Below are 20,554 nucleotides of genomic sequence, written 5' to 3'. Positions count from 1 at the left end.
ACTGCAGCTTAATAACTTTGAAAAATAACATAAATTAGCAGCTTGTATTTTTATTCTGAGTGGAGTTCATTTTAGTGTGATAATGGAATTCATCTTGGTTTTTGTTTTGTGCTTGAACATAAACAAATACATTACAAGTGACTTGGTTTTATGAGGATAATGTCTTTGTGTATATACATGTGTATTTCATTTTTGCAGGTGTAAAGTTGTAATTATTAAATAGAGACAGCTGCTTGAGGAAAATCAGAGGCATCTACAGTTTTATTAGTGCAACTGACTTTGGTTCACAAACTTTTTTGAACATTTACAGACTTGTTTTATTTGACATGTACCTACTAGTTGTAGTTTGTTGTAAGCATAAGGAGGTACAGATAGATGCACAAGGAAGGTTTGAGGCATCTATCCAAGAAAAATAATTTTATTTTCTTTGAGAACTGTCTGTTAATCCCTTGAGTTGCTCTCACTTGTGTTTTTTTTTTGTTGTTGTTTTGTTTTTTTTGCTTTGACAGGAATACTAATCACTAAATCTACCAAAACTAGTTTCTATCCGTCTATGTTTTCAGTTATGCAGTGTCCAACAATCAATGGTGCTCCTGTTGTTGGGGGTGAAATTAATTTTATATTTCTTTATATAACCCCAATTCCAATGAAGTTGGGACGTTGTGTAAAATGTAAACAAAAACAGAATACAATGATTTGCAAATCCTCTTCAACCTATATTCCATTGAAAACACCACAAAGAGAAGATATTTAATCTTCAAACTGATAAACTGTATTCTTTTGTGCAAATATTTGCTCATTTTGAAATGGATGCCTACAACATGTTTCAAAAAAGCTGGGACAATGGTATGTTTACCACTGTCTTACATCACCTTTCCTTCTAACAACACTCAATAAGCATTTGAGAACTGAGGACACTAATTGTGAGTGTCATGATTGGCTATAAAAGGAGCATCCCCAAAAGGCTCAACCGTTCACAAACAAAGATGGGGTGAAGATCACCACTTTGTGAAGAACTTTGTGAAAAAAACAGTACAACAGTTTAACAACAATGTTTCTCAGCATTCAATTGCAACAAATTTATGGATTCCATCATCTACAGTCCATAATATAATCAGAAGATTCAGAGAATCTGGAGAACTTTCTACACGTAAGCGGCACGGCCAAAAACCAACACTGAATGCCCATGACCTTCGATCCCTCAGGTGGCACTGCATTAAAAACCAACATCACTGTGTAAAGGATCTTATCGCATGGGCTCAGGAACACTTCAGAAAACCATTGTCGGTTAACACAGTTTGTTGCTACATCTACAAGTGCAAGTTAAAATTCTACCATGCAAAGTGAAAGCCATACATCAACAACATCCAGAAATGCTGCCGCCTTCTCTGGGCCCGAGTTCATTTGAAATGGACAGACGCAAAGTGGAAAAGTGTACTGTGGTCTAATGAGTCCACATTTTAAATTGTTTTTGGAAATCATAGACGTTGTGTCCTTCAGACAAAAGAGGAAAAAGACCATCCAGATTGTTACCAGCGCAAAGTTCAAAAGCCGGCATCTGTGGTTGTATGGGGTGTGTTAGTGCCCATGGCATGGGCAACTTACACATCTGTGATGGCACCATCAATGCTGAAAGGTACATCCAGGTTTTGGAGCAACACATGCTGCCATCCAAGCAACGTTTTTTTCAGAGATGTCCCTTCTTATTTCAGCAAGACAAAGCCAAGCCACATTCTGCATGTGTTACAACAGCGTGGCTTTGTAGTAAAAGAGTGCGGGTACTAGACTGGCCTGCCTGCAGTCCAGACCTGTCACCCATTGAAGATGTGTGGCGCATTATGAAGCGCAAAATACGACAACGGAGACCCCGGGCTTTTGAACAACTTAAGTCATACATCAAGCAAGAATGGGAAAGAATTCCAGCTACAAAGCTTCAATAATTAGTGTCCTCAGTTCCCAAACGCTTATTGAGTGTTGTTAGAAGGAAAGGTGAGGTGATGTAACACAATGGTAAACATACCACTGTCCCAGCTTTTTTGAAATGTGTTGCAGGCATCCATTTCAAAATGAGCAAATAGTTACACAAAAACAATAAAATTTATCAGTTTCAACATTAAATATCTTGTCTTTGTGGTGTATTCAATTGAATATAGGTTGAAGAGGATTTTCAAATCATTGTATTCTGTTTTTATTTACATTTTAAACAACGTCCCAACTTCACTGGAATTGCGGTTGTAAAAAGCAACATATCAGGGGGTGCGATCCTATTGATCGACCATCTACCATAATGTGGTGAGCAGAAACAGCAGCAACAAAACTTTAATTGTAAGACAGAAAGACTGGTGTCAAACAATGATTGACAATAGCTCAACAGCACTGGCACAGGAAGAATGAAGAATGCAAGAACAAGAAGTATGCTGAGTTGCATCCCAAGAACACCATATCTACTGTGAAGCATGGGGGTGGAAACATCATGCTTTGGGGCTCTTTTTCTGCAAAGGGGAAGAAAGGGAAGAATGAACAGGGCCATGTATCATGAGATTTTAAGCCAAAACCTCCTTCCATCAGTGAGAGCATTGAAGAAGCAATGTGGCTGGGTCTTCCAGCATGACAATGATTCCAAACACACCACTCAGGCAACGAAGGAGTGGCTCCGTAAAAAGCATTTCAAGGTCCTTGAGTGGCCTAGCCGGTCTCCAGACCTCTCCCCATAGAAAATGTGTTGAGGGAGTTGAAAGTCCATGTTGCCCAGTGACAGCCCCAAAACATCACTGCTCTAGAGGAGATCTGCATGGAGGAATGGGCCAAAATACCAGCTACAGTGTGTGCAAACCTGGTGAAGACTTACAGGAAACGTTTGACCTCTGTCACTGCAACAAAGATTATGTTACAAAGTATTGAGCTGAACTTTTGTTATTGACCAAATACTTATTTTCCACCATAATTTACAAATAAATTCTTTAAAAATCCTACAATGTGATTTCCTGGATTTTTTTTCTCATTTTGTCTCTCATAGTTGAAGTGTACTTACAGTAGTGTTCAGAATAATAGTAGTGCTATGTGACTAAAAAGATTAATCCAGGTTTTGAGTATATTTCTTATTGTTACATGAGAAAAAAGGTACCAGTAGATTCAGTAGATTCTCACAGTTCGTTTATCTTTCAGGTGTGTTCATGAATCCAGTTACAATTCCACGGATTCTTGTCCTTATCTAACTTTTTCAGACCGTCTTTCTCGCCATCTTCACTCTGTCTGATGTTGGTCAGTGACACAGACATGCTGCAAAATTCTTCTTTTAAAAACTTGAGAGCTCTAAAAGGTTGCGTTGTCCACATGCTACGTTTAGGTTAAGCATCTTACAGGAGCCACACAATGTCGCCGCAGCAACCAACCAGTCCCGCTTTATGACAACTGTCGCAACAGCTACACTTTGAGTGGCATTTTTCCTCCGCAAAGTTCCGCAGATCCGAGGACACTGATTTGTATCTGTATCACATAGATCAGTGACTGCGGATTGATAAAACTTGCATGATGTTGCAAAAAAAAGGAAACACTTTGCAACAGACATTTTAAAAACTCACTGACGATCACAATTACAGAGTACAACACTAACCCCCACCCATGATGAAATCCGCGGAATTCCTCGGATCCACTGAGTTTTCACAGCCCTGATATATGTATGAAAATAATCCCCCCCAATCACCCCAAGAAACAGCAGTGGGATGGCAGCTATTGGATGTTTACTGACCCTTATGTCAAACTCGTATAGCCTGGAAGCACAGAACCCTTCAAAGCATAAAATGCAGTGTAGAGTCTGAGCAGTTTTTGAACAGCATGAGATTATACATGGTTGCTGTGTGCAACTTCAGGAGAAGCTAAATCAGCTGGATGTGTTTGTTTTGCAAGATATGTATTCTTCACTTTGTTTGTCCAATCTAGTTTAGACCTATTTGAAGTATTTAACACTCACTTTTTGAACACTGTGTGGATTACAATGCCATGAGAGAATCGCAGCTGACTGCAAGTCTGTACAAAATAAGGCAATCATCACAATGCGCCCCCTAAGTTGCACTGTAAGTGACAATATGTGATATGGGTAATTTAAAGAAGACTGTGACAGAACTATACTTTTTCCAGTTGCACAGTATACGTATTATTACTCTAATGACTGCATATGCCAAATTCATTTAACTAGTTCTCGAGCTGTGCTGTTCTGTGTGGTTATGATATCATTTATAGGCACACTGTAATTATTATGGGCTGTAGACAGAGTCCTCACAAAAAAGGGCTGACAAGGTACAGTGCTTGAACTGTTTCCATCTCTTAAGGATATGGTACGTTTATACATGTAGAGAGTTAAATCTTAGCATGGGAATCTCATATATTTAAGGTGATGCCACAGAGCATGTGAGAGTAAAGGTCTCATTTAATCTTCCATAAAATACTTGAAGAAGAGAAGTAATCAAGACATACAACCCCTGGCAAAAATTATGGAATCACCGGCCTCGGAGGATGTTCATTCAGTTGTTTAATTTTGTAGAAAAAAAGCAGATCACAGACATGACACAAAACTAAAGTCATTTCAAATGGCAACTTTCTGGCTTTAAGAAACACTATAAGAAATCAGGAAAAATAATTGTGGCAGTCAGTAACGGTTACTTTTTTAGACCAAGCAGAGGGAAAAAAATATGGAATCACTCAATTCTGAGGAAAAAATTATGGAATCATGAAAAACAAAAGAACGCTCCAACACATCACTAGTATTTTGTTGCACACCTCTGGCTTTTATAACAGCTTGCAGTCTCTGAGGCATGGACTTAATGAGTGACAAACAGTACTCTTCATCAATCTGGCTCCAACTTTCTCTGATTGATGTTGCCAGATCAGCTTTGCAGGTTGGAGCCTTGTCATGGACCATTTTCTTCAACTTCCACCAAAGATTTTCAATTGGATTAAGATCCGGACTATTTGCAGGCCATGACACTGACCCTATGTGTCTTTTTTGCAAGGAATGTTTTCACAGTTTTTGCTCTATGGCAAGATGCATTATCATCTTGAAAAATGATTTCATCATCCCCAAACATCCTTCCAATTGATGGGATAAGAAAAGTGTCCAAAATATCAACGTAAACTTGTGCATTTATTGATGATGTAATGACAGCCATCTCCCCAGTGCCTTTACCTGACATGCAGCCCCATATCATCAATGACTGTGGAAATTTACATGTTCTCTTCAGGCAGTCATCTTTATAAATCTCATTGGAACGGCACCAAACAAAAGTTCCAGCATCATCACCTTGCCCAATGCAGATTCGAGATTCATCACTGAATATGACTTTCATCCAGTCATCCACAGTTCACGATTGCTTTTCCTTAGCCCATTGTAACCTTGTTTTTTTTCTGTTTAGGTGTTAATGATGGCTTTCGTTTAGCTTTTCTGTATGTAAATCCCATTTCCTTTAGGTGGTTTCTTACAGTTCGATCACAGACGTTGACTCCAGTTTCCTCCCATTCGTTCCTCATTTGTTTTGTGGTACATTTTTGATTTTTGAGACACATTGCTTTAAGTTTTCTGTCTTGACGCTTTGATGTCTTCCTTGGTCTACCAGTATGTTTGCCTTTAACAACCTTCCCATGTTGTTTGTATTTGGTCCAGAGTTTAGACACAGCTGACTGTGAATGACCAACATCTTTTGCAACATTGCGTGATGATTTACCCTCTTTTAAGAGTTTGATAATCCTCTCCTTTGTTTCAATTGACATCTCTCGTGTTGGAGCCATGATTCATGTCAGTCCACTTGGTGCAACAGCTCTCCAAGGTGTGATCACTCCTTTTTAGATGCAGACTAACGAGCAGATCTGATTTGATGCAGGTGTTAGTTTTGGGGATGAAAATTTACAGGGTGATTCCATAATTTTTTCCTCAGAATTGAGTGATTCCATATTTTTTTCCCTCTGCTTGGTCTAAAAAAGTAACCATTACTGACTGCCACAATTATTTTTCCTGATTTCTTATAGTGTTTCTTAAAGCCAGAAAGTTGCCATTTGAAATGACTTTAGTTTTGTGTCATGTCTGTGATCTGCTTTTTTTCTACAAAATTAAACAACTGAATGAACATCCGCAGAGGCCGGTGATTCCATAATTTTTGCCAGGGGTTGTATACTTCAAATTGAAAAGTGTCTTTGTCCTACATAACTCCAAGGCAGTTGTAAGACGCTGGCTGATCAAACATCATGAAGACTTATGGCCCAGTTACATGGCACACAACGATTCCTGAACAAAGGGAAAAAGTAAAAAAAATTCACAATTCGTTAAGAAAAGGTGGATGAAAGAGCTTTATCACCGAACAGCCTGCGAAGCAAGAGCGCAAAAGGGACGAAAGAGGAACTTAACAAAACCGAAGCTTACGATCTCAATGCTTTAAATGAAACACGCCTGGAGCCACAGCTGGAGCAGTGTGTGTCTGCACCTCTTGAGTTCCAGGACTCGGTGCTGGGATGGAGCTTATAGTGCCTGAGTCCTGGAGAAACTGCAAACAGAAGCTGTGGAGATCTGTGCACACGTCGATGGACCCACCTGCTCTGGTTCCTCGTCCAGAACAAAAGAGGGATCATCGCCTTCATCATCAGAACCCACACTGTCTGATGACATGCTGGGTGCTCCGCCTTGCTTCAATTAAAAAAAAAAAAAAAACTGGAGTGCTGTGGTCACTGCTGTATCACTGTATTAACGTTACTAAGCCATATATATTGATTTATAACAGAAAACTGTCAAAACAGGGAATAAATACAAGTGTAAAGATGATTGAACGTATCATCAGGAAATTGATCAGTCCGTGTGAACACCACACACTGACTCGCATGTGCAGTTATTTCAACCAGCTGTAGCTGATCCACAACATGAATTCTGTCTTCCAGAACAGCTCTTTAGATCATCATCTGAATCATCTACCTGTTGCCACATGTACAGAAGGGCTGTACTGGCATTCCTACACTCATATTGTTATATTTAATAAAAAATAATAAGCGCACACAGCAGCTGCTGCTGCCACAAATGCTGCATTCAAATACCGTCGGAAATTACACAACTTTTTTATTGTTTCAAATTCAGCAGTTGCTTGTGGCAAAATAATTAATTGTATCCACACAAAAGATTAATTATGGCCTATATAAGGTGCCTGAGTCCATTGAAGCTGACCCCCCCCCCACAGATAAAAAAATCCAAGCAAACAGGCTGAGTTTGCCCTGTAATTTCTGATGGCATGTGAAAGCAGCAGCAGCCTCAGTGCTCACAAACCGGCTTCTGTACTGTGTGAAAACATTCAGCCTTTCAAACGAAGTCAAACTAAAAAATAACGTTACAAAAACTAAACAAACGATTAAAAAAACATCAAGAACGACAGCAAAACGAAACACTGACGAATTGAGGTTTTCATTGCCCTTCGTTCAAATTTTTCAGCAGTTTAAAAATACTGATGAAGCGCCAGCTGCAGGAACGAAGCTGCGCGAAGGTTAAACGATGCCAAAGAAAGTCAACGAAAGTCCAGATTTCTTGTTTTGTTAGGGCTTCGTTGCCCTTTGTTAAGTGCCGTGTGACTGTCCCCTTCTTCCTGCAAACACGTCTTAAGGTGCGCACCAGTGTCGTGTCATTATTGTTGCATTTTTTTTTTTTTTTTTTTTCCATTTCAAAATTCTCCACAGATTCTCTGCTGGGGACAGCTCAGGACTGTAAGAAGGACAGCCCATTACCACTACCCTCTTCTTCTGCAGCTATGATTTTGCAGTGTGTTCAGAATGTGGTTTTGCACTGTTTTGTTGAAAAAATACATTTGATGTCCCGGTAAAAGATATCGCCTTGAAGGCAGCATATTATGCTCCAACATCTCAATCAAAATTTCTGCATTAATGCTGCGATCACAGAACTTGATAGACCCTGGCCAGTGCTGTCTGAAGGATCTGAAATTCATTTTGAGCTCAGGCTTGCACCCTTGCTCTTTACACACTGAAATTCTTCCAGAGTCCTTGAATTCTTTAATAATAATGAACTGTAGAGGGACAAATATACAAATCCTTTCTAATCTTTCTTTGAGGAACATTGCTTTAAAATATTTCAATAATTTTCTCATGCATCTGTTGACAACCTAGAGATCACCTGCCCATCTTTGCCCCTCAAAGACTCAGCCTTTAGTGGTTACTGCTTTTGTACAAATCACCTGTTGACATCACCAATTTGAAATAACATTTTCATGTGTGCATGTATATGTGGGTGTATTTTTTTTTTACCTTGTTACTTATTAAACCATTGCACATGACAACTTTGCATGGTGCAGCAACATCAACAAAGAATGCAGAAGCCTCAAGGCAAAGTGAACTGTCAAAGCAAAACAAAAGCGAGAGTTGCGCAAAGCTAGAGGTGTCAGCACTACAGCAAGTCGCTACATGTCTGCCCAACATGTGCCAGGTCATTCCGTGCCAGAATTGGACTGGTCAGTAACCTTTAGAACACATGGTGCACCGCTACCCACTACCTGAAGATGCCGAGGGCATCATAGATTACGATGGATGAACAACATAATCACGTTATTACTAGCCCTAAAATTTGCTCCAATCTGTTCTGTATACACCTGATCCCATCAGATCCCAGAAGCTAAGTGGAGAATCCCCTGATTAGTACTTGTTTGGGAGATTGCTTAGGAAGACCAGGGACTGTGTGCGGTTCTCTGGGTAGAACTGGAGTTGCATCAGGAAGAACATCTGGCGTAACACGACGGCTCTGTACTTGATCTACTGTGGTGACCTTGTACAAAAAAACAGGGGCAACCGAAAGACAAACAATAATTAGCCCTAAACTGCCTCTGTCCCAGCTTTTTTGGAATGTTTTGCTGACCTGAAATAAAGGAATGGATGTATATTAACAAATAAAATTAAGTTGACCCAAAAAATAGGAAAATTCTTTGGTTCATACCGTCTGCAATGAAACGGAAGCCAATGTAAATGTCAGAATCACTGCCATTTTTAATTTGCATTTTCTATATCATTCCAATTTTTTCTGATTTGGGGTTGTAATTATGGTACTGTCCTTTTATAAACATATCTCTGTTAAGCAATACATGAAAACCAAAACCTTAGGAACACACAAACAAGATTCAGCGAGTCCCACTACAAAGCTGCACTCCAAATGACTCCAGTTCTGTCCTCCTCTTTCATCTTCTCCATAATTTAGCCTCTTAGCTTTTTACCACGTCCGTCCACACGTCCCTCCCCGACAGGCTGCAACATCAACAACTTCAGCCAAGGTTTCTATTACACTGGCAAAACCACATGTTTTAAATATGTAGAATTGTATCCTGAAATGCAACATGCTCGTACAGTGTTGAAAACAACAGTGACAGACACATACCTTGAAAAAACTGCCTTTCCCATGGTGCAAGCGGGATTGTTTAACACCACTGGTAGACATGTTGTCTGTATAGACTTCTCTCAGTTGCTTTCTGCTGGACCTTCTGTGAAGAAAACATTATGTTAGACATATACATGTGAATAAACAAAAATTGTCCAATTCAGGTTACTGTTTCCTCAACACATAAAAACAAACTAGCTAAAAGCTTACCTGTATAAAAGCATCTTCAGATGCTTTTTAGTCAGCTGCATGGGTGACAGTGGAGTAGCAGTTAGGTGGGGTGTGAAACTTTCAATGTCTCATGATTTGATTCAGTTCAAATTCATGGAGTCACAATTTGATTCATTCATTAATTTTCTGCTCTTTCTAGGTCCAGGTCATGGTGGCAGCGGACCAAGCAGCTCATCCCACACTTCCCTATAATTGGCCAAGTCCTGTAACTCTTCTTGGGAGATCCAGAGGTGTTCTCAAGACAACTGGGAAATATAATCCCTCCAGCGTGTCCTTAGATGTGCGTGGAAGACATCTCTAGGGAGACAACTGGTGGCATCCTCACCAAATGCCTGAAAAACCTCAGCTGGCTCCTTTCGATGCAAATAAACAGCGGCTCCACTCAGAGTCCCTCCCGGATTATGAAGCTTCTCACCCTGTCCAGGAGCGTAAGTCCAAAAACACAACAGAGGAACCTCATTTTTGCCGCTTGTATCCGCAATCTTATTCTTTCAGTCATTACCAAAAGTTCATGACCATAGATGACCAAGGGTGTAAATTGATTGGTAAACTGAGAGCCTCGCCTTCCTGCTCAGCTCCTTCTTCAGCACGACAGTCTGGTACAGTGTGTGTAAAGCATCAGGTGCCACCCCAAGCGATCTATCGATCTCATGTTCCAACTTACCCTGACTTGCGAACAAGACCCCGAGATACTTAAACTCCTCCACTTGGGGCAATAATATTCCTTTGACACAGAAGGGACAAAATACCATTTTCCCACAGAAGACCATGGTCTCAGACTTTGAAATGCTGATTCCTATCCCAGATGCTTCACACTCCACCTCAAACCTGCTCAGTGAACATCAGAGGTCACACCTAATGAAGTCAACAGAAGGACATTATTTCGCAAAAAGCAGAGATGCAACTGTGAGGTCACCAAACTGGACACCCTCTGGTCCCTAAGTGCACCTTGAAATCCTGTTCATGAACATCATGAACAAGACTGGTGAAAAGGGGCAGCACCGCCAGAAACAGGTTTGATTTAAAAAAAAAAAAAAAAAAAAAATCCAAATCAATTCAGTACACAGAGCTGCCAATTTCAGGTTCTACTCAAGTGTGCTGCAGTGTACCAAGAAAGGTGTTATGGCAAATTATGCCATGAAAGCAAAATGTTTCTAAGATTATGTTGTTTTAGATTTTAAAAAAGGCAATGCCAACAAAAGCAAATCTATGAAGGTGTTTGCTTTCCACAACACTGCTCCTTTTATACCCAATCATGAGTGTCCTCAGTTCCCAAACTCTTATTGAGTGTTGTTAGAAGGAAAGGTGATGTAACACAGTAGAAACATACCACTGTTCCAGGTTTTTTGAAACGTGTTGCAGGCATCCATTTCAAAATGAGCAAATATTTGCACAAAAACAATAAAGTTTATCAGTTTGAGCATTAAATATCTTGTCTTTGTGGTGTATTCAATTGAATATAGGTTAAAGAGGATTTGCAAATCATTGTATTCTGTTTTTATTTACATTTTACACAATGTCCCAACTTCATTGGAATTGGGGTTGTACATACATACATACACATACAAACTTTGAAAATGTGTCTTGTTTATTGTAGGTGGTCTGATGCTTCTTCTGATCATGTCTAGAGATATAAAGAGGTCCCTGTAGATACTTATGTAATATTCACTTTCCGACGGAAGCTATTAGGTGTAACACTGTGGGATGTATGGAACATATAGTAGGTCTGACATTGATAATTTATATAATGATATTGTCTAAAATTTAAAGATGAGTATACACAAATTAATTCCCCACAACAGAATGTCTTCTCAGTTAATGTACTTGGATGGAATGACTTTGTAAAGGAGACTCATAAATATGACTGGGTTGCAATCTGAAGCAAAACGTCCTCGCGTCAAGCAACCCAGTCCAGTCGAAGATTCAAGCTTCTCTACTATGGAAACCACCTGGACAACTGAGAGGCTTCACAGAAACATTGCGACCAACTGTGGGCATGAGGCCCTGGCACTGGTACGTAAGTTGGAAAAGACTGCTAAAAAGATAGCTAACTTTAGAAACCACTTCTGTTATTCTTCTCTACAAGAGTCAAGACAGAAGTCAGACTACCAGAGCAAGAATTTTAGCTGAGGAAGCTTCTGCGATTCGAAGCGAAACGTCCTCGCGTCAAGCAACCCAGTCCAGTCGAAGATTCAAGCTTCTCTACTATGGAATCCACCTGGACAACTGAGAGCCTTCACAGAAACACTGAGAGGGACTGTCTCAGCTCAGCCTGAGAATTCAACAGTTTACAGCTAGCACTGAGGGGTAAGCAGAAATAGTCTGTTTCATGCCTGTCAGACACAAAACAGGGGAATATCTGACACTGACACTGGACATGTAAATGATTGCCTAATTGGGCAGCACAGTCTCGTTTTAGGGCGCACTATGACGCAATAATCCTACATCCGGGGAAAGCCCTCGTATGTCCTCATCAGAAACATGGCACTTTCTCTGAGTTTTTGGGCAAATTATACAGCAAACAAAGTGACAACGTAGTGGAAAATGGACATGTGTTGCACTTTGTTTATGACCTGGAGCTCAAACTCCACTGGGAACCGAAAAACACTGCACTTTTCGCGACTGCCTCTGTGATTCCAGCTGAAAGCATAACAGTGCATCATTTTTCCATTAGAAATGATACTGTGTTTATGTTGTGCAATGGCAAACTGTCCCCGGAAGTGGTCAAAATCTGCGATAACACGCAGGGGTTCAAACGAGACCGCGCTGCCCCATAGCAACAAAAACGCTGAATTTTCTGCTGAAGAAATGCAAGAATAAGGTAAATTTCAGTAATTTAATCTCTGCATGATAGCATAGTTAAGGTACCTTGACATTTGCACGCATTTAACCCCCACAGTGCTGCGCAATTTGTCGTACCAATGCAACCCATTTTGTACCGCTGGATGATGCGCTCTGTGCCGCTGGGTGCTGCATTAAATAAAATGATTATTTCAAAGCAGATTAATCATTTGCTCTCAGAACTTGGCTGATGAAACCACCTCTAATCGCTTCCGCAATCACATAAGAATTTTCTACAGCTGCTGCTTGTGTCGTGTGCTTCATGACATGGAGAACGCATTTGGAATAGTCTCAAAGGCAATTATTTGTAATATTTATGTTGTAATGGCTTGGTAATACAGTTTCATTTTATTCCTTCTCATGAGTATCTGTAAAATTATCTTCATTATAAATTTAACATCGTGTCATAATCGTTCAAAGGAGCTGCGCTGACGCAATGACTCGCAGTGATACACAGTGTTTTTGAATAGTTTGTGCAATGTTCATGTGTAGTTCACAAAATTAATGCGTGCCAGAGATTTTGAACATTTCAAAATTGTCTTTGCGACTTGCACGCAGCCGTGCACAGTTTGCAATGGTTTACAACAAGTTTACTCACTGGCATGGCAGATGCGTACAAGTGTCAATGTACCTTTACAGTACCTGCATTACAGCACACAGCACCCCCCCCAATCGTATGCCACTCCTTCAGTTTCATACATAGTTACGGAAGAAAAACATTTTTGTTGAATGTGTTTAACCTGGTCTGATTTCACACCGTTAACAAAGAACACTTTGTCAACTGTATGTTTGTAAGATTACTTTTATTTTCCTTCTATTTTTCGAAATTAAAATCACATTTTATTTTTCAAAAGAAGCATGCGTCAGTGGCAAAAATAACACTGACATATTCCTCATTCGACGTTTCACTTTGGCATTGAATTTCCTGCAGATCCTTCAATGCATTTTGGGAATCCAAGGTGTCCCATCTGTCTCATTCCTGCAGACTGTTTTAACAAAAAGTTTGTTGTGGTGCTCATTGCTGGCAAATCTGAAGAACGTGACCTTCAACTTAAGTTATTTTACACACCCTGCAGTGGAGAGGACTGCAATCACAAAGCCCACGGTCAAGTAAAAAAAAAAAAAGAATTACAGCTGCTTCAAGAAGTGGAAACCTTTATGTTACTTTGCACCTCACATTGGGCCTCATGTATCAACGTTGCGTATGGCGATATTTGAGCGTATATGGGGTGTACGCCAAAACGGCTGCGCTACTTGGCATTTATCAATGTGGTCGTTGGCGTACGCTGCGCTGAAAATATACACCAGGTCGAGAGGTGGCGTAAATTATACACCAAAATGAACCAGCGCTGGAATCCACATAAAAATGAAGATGATCAACATGATAAACAGTGCCATTATACAAATCAATGCATATGTTACATAAATAACACTTTCCTGATTATACTACATAATAATCAATACAAATCACGCCTTTGCGGGATTGTTATGGAGCACGATCTGTGGCCACAGCGCTGACAGGAAGGAAAGCGCTGCTCGCCTTTTTCTCCAGACTTCGAGCCTGGAGCCAGAGCAGCGCTGAGCTTAACTTCATGTGGTGTGATTGTTTTAGACTATGAAATTGATAATAACAACTGTAGTTTCGTCATTCCCTTAATTCGCCCGTGCTGCAACCAGGTTTTGTCGTCTCCATTCGGTTGTCACAATAAAATAAATACAGAAATACATTTAAAAAATAAAGAAATCTGACAGATTAGGCGTGTCTTATTAATTGAGCGAGCAAATATCCACATATCAAGAATTATTGACATGTGAAAAGAGAATACAGTGGTCCCTCGCTATAACGCCGTTCACCTGTCGTGGCCTTGGAGTCTCGCGGAGTATTTAGTCCAATTTTGCATGCCTTTTTTTTTACAGTGTTCTGTGTTCTGCGTATCTGTTTATAAGAATCTTGTTGCCCAGAAGAGAAAAGAGCGCCAACAACTACTCATAACTGTGTTTGTCACTCGGAAACAGACACCTGCTGCAGCCAGGTGTGAGTGGGAAAAGGCGCAGCGCCAGGACGCAGAGGCCCGATCTGTGAAATACTGGTGAGTCACTATTAATAATTTCTTATGTGTCCGACCTCGTTCGTTGATCGTTAAAATTAATTTGTTAGTTCTAAATGCCATCATAATTATTTGTAGGAAAACGTTCTATTTTTATTTATCAAACAAATGTTTGGGCCTGAAAACAGTTTGGTATTATTTTCCTACTAAGGTTTGAACTTTGAGAGTGTTTACACACGAGAGAAAAGTGAGAAAATGTTCATGCCTGATTGAGAAAGTGTATAAACTGTGTAGTGAGGGGTTTTACAGCTTTGAAACGTCTATAATAATTGTAAAAAATAACGCTTACTACGTCGCGGTTTCGCGTATTACGGGCTATTTTTTAGAACGTAACTCCAGCGATTAATGAGGGACCACTGTAACACTTTATTGATTATATACTACAAAACAATTGATACGACAGCCGCTTTTGACGCTCTACTGGCACGCGTCGTGATTGGTGGAGTTCTTTTTCACTGCCGTCTTTCCGGCTTCCATGTCGTAAAATGAGGGTGTGTCTGAAGCAGAGTCTGAATATTTATGGGCGTGTTTATTATAATTACGATCGTTTCCACCCGCCGCATTTATCAAGATCACATCAGGCGTACGCCAGAAATGGGCAGGTGCGCACTGCTTGATACATGTCACGGCGACTTTGGTGTATTTCAAGTTTACGCCGTAAATTTACGCCACAAGTGCACAACATTGATACATGAGGCCCATTAAGACTAGGTTCAAAGAACCACCTGTCTTTTCACCACAGTAGAGACACAACACCTGAGAAGACGACTTAATGGGCCATTCCAGTACCGGTCCGGAAACCTGGGCAGTAGGTCGGATTCCTGCAGTGAAAATGGGCCAACAATAAAAAAAAACTGCCAGACCTCTGTGCACTTCATAAATTCTTGATCTGTGATTCAGGTTTGAGGTACACAGCAGTTCCAACTGTGCTCTGTTGTTAACACATAGCACTAAGCACATTAGCAGATTTCTGAGAAGATTGAAAAACCAAATTCTTGGCCAGTACCAGAAAACTCTGGCTTTTTTCATGATTCTGTGGGAATAACGTAGCTGGGGAACAGATATGATTTTAAACTAGTCAAAATAGGTACGGTTACTGCCTGGGAATCCTGTGAATGATAGCCACCTAATTACCCTGCAAACAATAGACCACACGTCACTCTGTGAACAGGAAGCATTCAGAAGTAAAAAAAAAAGTCAAGACTTGAGTCACCACTGCAAACAACTGGACTTGCAGTATCACACTACAAAGGCTTCAGGCTACAGTAAGTGGAAAACAGAAAATAAACCCATGACAGTTGCTTTTCTTTACATGATGACTAAGAGGCTACCGCTAGGTCAGTGTAGCTAATTCCACATCCTCAACAATAATGTTTGTTTCTGAGATTCTTTGTTCTCACTAATCCACACGTCGCAAACACACTTATTACCTACTGACCCAATTAAGGCACAAGCATAATTTATTGATCAAGCCACTACGACCACTGTACCAAGACTGCTGTGTGGAATTGTGACTGTAATGCCAAATCCAACATTTTTCTTGTCATTATGATGCATTTATTACCTGCTGTGGCTGGAGGCGATAAATGCATCATCACAAGTTTAACATAAGCATGTTAGAAAAATAAAGTACTTGTCCTTTTTTTCTGAAGTGTGCTTACTAAGAAGCACCTGTGTAGCGGTGAGAGCTGCCACAAACGACTATTTTGATAGTCGACTAGTCAACGATTATTTTTGCGATTAGTTGTCTAGTCGGATCATACATAAATTGCAGCTTATGGCATTTTATCAATATTGATACCATTATCGATTCCGCTTATCAATCCGATTCCTTATCGATTCCCTTATCGATGGCTGCAGACCTGTATGGCTGCATGGGCTGCTGCACGTCAGCCAGGACGTCTCATTTTGGGAGGAAAAAAAAAACATTTTGATCGATTGCAGTTTATTGTTTGTATTACAACTTTTGGAAAGAGGTGTCATTTGATTTAAATGGCGATTCACTTTGAAGTTATTAATTCCGAGCGGACTATCCTTCTAACTTGACTCTGCGGCGCAGTGTTTGGAGCAACGGAATGGAGGACGATTCTCGTTTCTTTCTCACAACAAGGCAGGAGTCCCAGTTAGTCACTTTAATCTAGGGCTGCAACAAACGATTATTTGGATCATCGATGAATCTGATGGGGTTTCGACACGATTAATCGATTAATCGGATTAGCGGGGAATTTTTTAAAAATGTGCCAGGGAAACAATTTTTCTCTCCTTTCATCACTTTATTTAACAACAGAACATTATTTGAAAACTTAAAATACTTGAAAATCAACAAATCGTCAAATGTCCCTTGGTTGTTGAAATATAAAATAATAAAGAATAAAACAGTTTATAATAAAGAACAAAAATAATTATTTCAAATGGCATTGCTTTATCAAAGTGCTGAGTTGCCATAAAACAACATTGAAACATATAAATGTAATAAAATATATGGTGAAAAAAGAGGTATTTCTGTTGCTGCAAATGAGCAATTAGCATAACCCGTTAACCATAAAACCTAAATCAAAAACTGTAGCCTGACTCATATGTGCAACATTCTCTGTATAACTTGTAAACTATGTGGTCATTTCACAATGACACGTGACTCATGTCTATTTCTCTAAAACTGTATTGTAGCATTATTAGTTATTATTACTAATGTGGCTATTATTATTAATATATAAATAAAAATAAATTAAAAAAATATAATTTGTAATACATTTGACTCTTTTACAACAACAAATGGTGAGCCATTAATTATTATACAGAAAACAAATATACAACCATGCTGAAATGCCTGCAGCTTAATGCTAACTTTAACACTGAAAACGCCATAGACATGCTAACGTGTTAGCATAAAATACATCTATCAACTGTTTCATAAGACCATAACAGGTCAGTTTAACATAAAAAGGTAAATATTCCTCACAGACATTTGCTCTTTAGGGTTTTAGTGGGGAAAAATTAAGATAACGCAAAATAAAACAAATGAAACCAACGAAGCAGCAGCTCGAAGCACTCCTTCATTGGTTCAAGATTCAAAGCAAAGCTCGGTTGATTATATGGAAGAAACAAAACATTTGCGGTAAAACAAAATTATTTAGCAACTAATCGATGACTAAATTAGTTGACAACTATGTTAATAATCGATTTTAATCGATTAATTCAATTAGTTGTTTCAGCTGTACTTTAATCCGCACAAAAGTGACTCACGATTGACATATTTTAATGGCTCTGAGAGGGGATAAGAAGCAGAGCTGCCACTTCTGAAGAGGAGCGAAGCAAAGATCCAATGAAGCAGCGACTCAAAGCACTGCTTCATTGTTTCAAGGTTCAAAGCAAATGACTCGTCGACTACTGAATTAGTTGTTGACGGTTTCAATAGTCAATGTAGTCGTGACTAGTCGACTAGTCATGGCAGCCCTAGCAGTTGGTAAGAAGCATCTGATCAACAAACATGATTTTCTTTTTAATTGGCTCATATCTGCCCTATGCAGTTTCTCCAATCACATCCACACAACCCTACGGGGAGGATCCCCTAGTCCTAGGGTCCATTAGGCCTAGGGTCCATGAGTCCTAACCTCTTTATATTATTTGATGGTGCTAACAAACCAGACCCAGTTTTGTTCAATTTACAAAAATAAAACAAATGATTCTGCTGACATACACCATTAATCACCTGTAATTGCACTGTTATCTATAAATGTTGAAGTGAAAATCAACAAATAATGGTAATTCACCATAATTAAATGGTTTGTTTTGTTTTTTAATTGTCGCACTTTTAAGGGGTTGTGCTAACTGCTGACCAGAGCCACCAAGTGTGACAATTAAGTAATGATGTTACATTACTTAACCTACTTTAGTGCAACATATAGCCTACAATAAAAAGTAAAAACAACTTCAACATGCTCTCCTGGACCCTAGGAATAGGACTAGTGGCACAGGACGTTCCCCAGCCTGTAATTACAGAGCTGTCCAGTGTCTTGGTAGCTTCCCTCACTAATTCTGTTTTTAATTCAGCATTTGAGAAATGCAATATATTGACTGGATTTCTTAATGGTTTTGTGACTAAAGTCCGAGATATATTCACTAACTGACAAAAAAACAAAAAACTTTTTCACAACTTTCTATTACTTTGAGACGTAATGCAGGTGCATACTTTGCTGAGATTTCAGGTTTCGGCCTTATGACGTCACAAGGATCGGCGTCGTCCGCGGATTGAAGCTAGTTATGCTTTTTTCCGCCACGCTTTCCTCTTTTTTTTACGTGTTTCCTTACATGCCAAGTTTCCGATACGATCCCTTTATGGAGAGTTTCTCATCAGTGTTTGGTGAAAGACGTCGTACAACAGGTGGTGCTACAAAGACTTAGCAGGATTCCTCACACAACACTGACGGAAAAAAACAAAAACAAACACTACAGATTTCGAGTGTCCCGTAAGACAAACTCCCAAACTTAATTAAATATAATAAACCAACTCGGTCGGACTGGGTAAGGCACGTTTTCGCCGGCGGAGGACAAAAACAACTTCACTTACCAAAACACCGAACGTGGACTACTTCAGTGCCGAAAAACAAAGACCACTGCTTGAACCACCTACTAACTATTGAAATACCATTTTTTCTTTAAATGTTGTTATGATCTGTCGTTAGCAAAGCACCCGAACACTCTTTGTCACACCGGCTCTTTCCATCGTCCGAAGCATAAGAGCCCCTCGATGCTGTGAAGTCACACAGAATAAGAATGACTTCCGACTGCTTATTTTCACAATAAAATGCATATACCGTCTTAGTACAATGAATGACTCAATTTAACTATCTGCTTTCATGAATAAAATAATTTTTCAATCTATAAAAGGTTATTTTACCGGCCTGTTTGATTGTCTGATTGATGGGTGTATTAAACAGTCATGTGTCCCCTTGCACTTCATTGATTTAGGTGAAATATTTGTAAGCAAAAGTTATTCGAGACAAAAGCAACTTTCTCTAAAAAGACGACAGAGAGCTGTCGCATTAACAGTTATCTCAATTAAAAAGTAACTTGTAAATTTATTTGTGCTCCATGGTGACAGTTTTGGCACATGTAAATTAGAATCAGATTTATTTGGTCAAATATGAATGTACATACAAGGAATTTGTCTCTGGACACACGAGTAGACATAAAAAAAATCATAAGAAATCACAAATAACAATAAATGATATTGGAATAATATCAGTATTCTGTTGGTCCCAGGGACTGTCTTCATTTTGCCAGTTTCACTATTGTCAAATACTGAATGCAAAATAAGAATTTACTGCAAAATGAATTCAACATTGAAACATGAGAAATTAAATTGGGCGATGAGAAATTCATGCACAAAATTGCATTTGCAAATTTGGTTTTCAAAAAATTGCTCATAGTGCATTATACATACATGCTTTGTGGACTGTGGACATAATGCATTATCACAGGAATAAGTGGTTGTACAGTCTTAATTACACTGTTACATGAATGTAACAGTGTAATTAAGACTGTACATTAAGACCTGAATAATTCAGGTCAGTCTGGTCTGGGACCAAGCCCTCGTGCCACACATCCCTGCATCCACAATACTATCAAACTGCCTTGGGTCTCATTTCTTATCCACCCAGGCAGACAACCAGTCCATCCCCACCTCTCAAAATTAACTATCTTCATTGCCCTCTAAAAGTATTGTCCAATAAAAGTATTGGAACACATTTTAATTTGTTTATGTAATTTCAAATACAAAAAATAAAAATTTCTAAAATTATCTTCCTTAAAGCAGCAGCTCCCGAATCCAGGTCGACTACCCAGAGTGCAAGACAAATGCAGACACAACACAGCACATAACACTAAAAATAAAAACAGAATAAAATAAAAAAAGACAAAGAATATAAAGAACACAACACAAAACCCCACAATGCTGACACAATGCAGCAAGAAT

The 20,554-nt window shown here is 39.3% G+C and overlaps 1 pseudogene; it reads right to left on the bottom strand.

The window, feature by feature from the left end:
- LOC117523023 overlaps positions 1-19,328 on the bottom strand; it is a 109,257-nt pseudogene extending 89,929 nt beyond the window's left edge.
- Positions 19,329-20,554: the final 1,226 nt, after the last annotated feature.

This window comes from Thalassophryne amazonica, chromosome 13 (assembly GCF_902500255.1).
Source record: "Thalassophryne amazonica chromosome 13, fThaAma1.1, whole genome shotgun sequence".
Classification (NCBI taxonomy): domain Eukaryota; kingdom Metazoa; phylum Chordata; class Actinopteri; order Batrachoidiformes; family Batrachoididae; genus Thalassophryne; species Thalassophryne amazonica.
The sequence above is the reverse complement of the archived record's forward strand: the minus strand, read 5'-3'. Positions and strand labels throughout refer to the sequence as shown.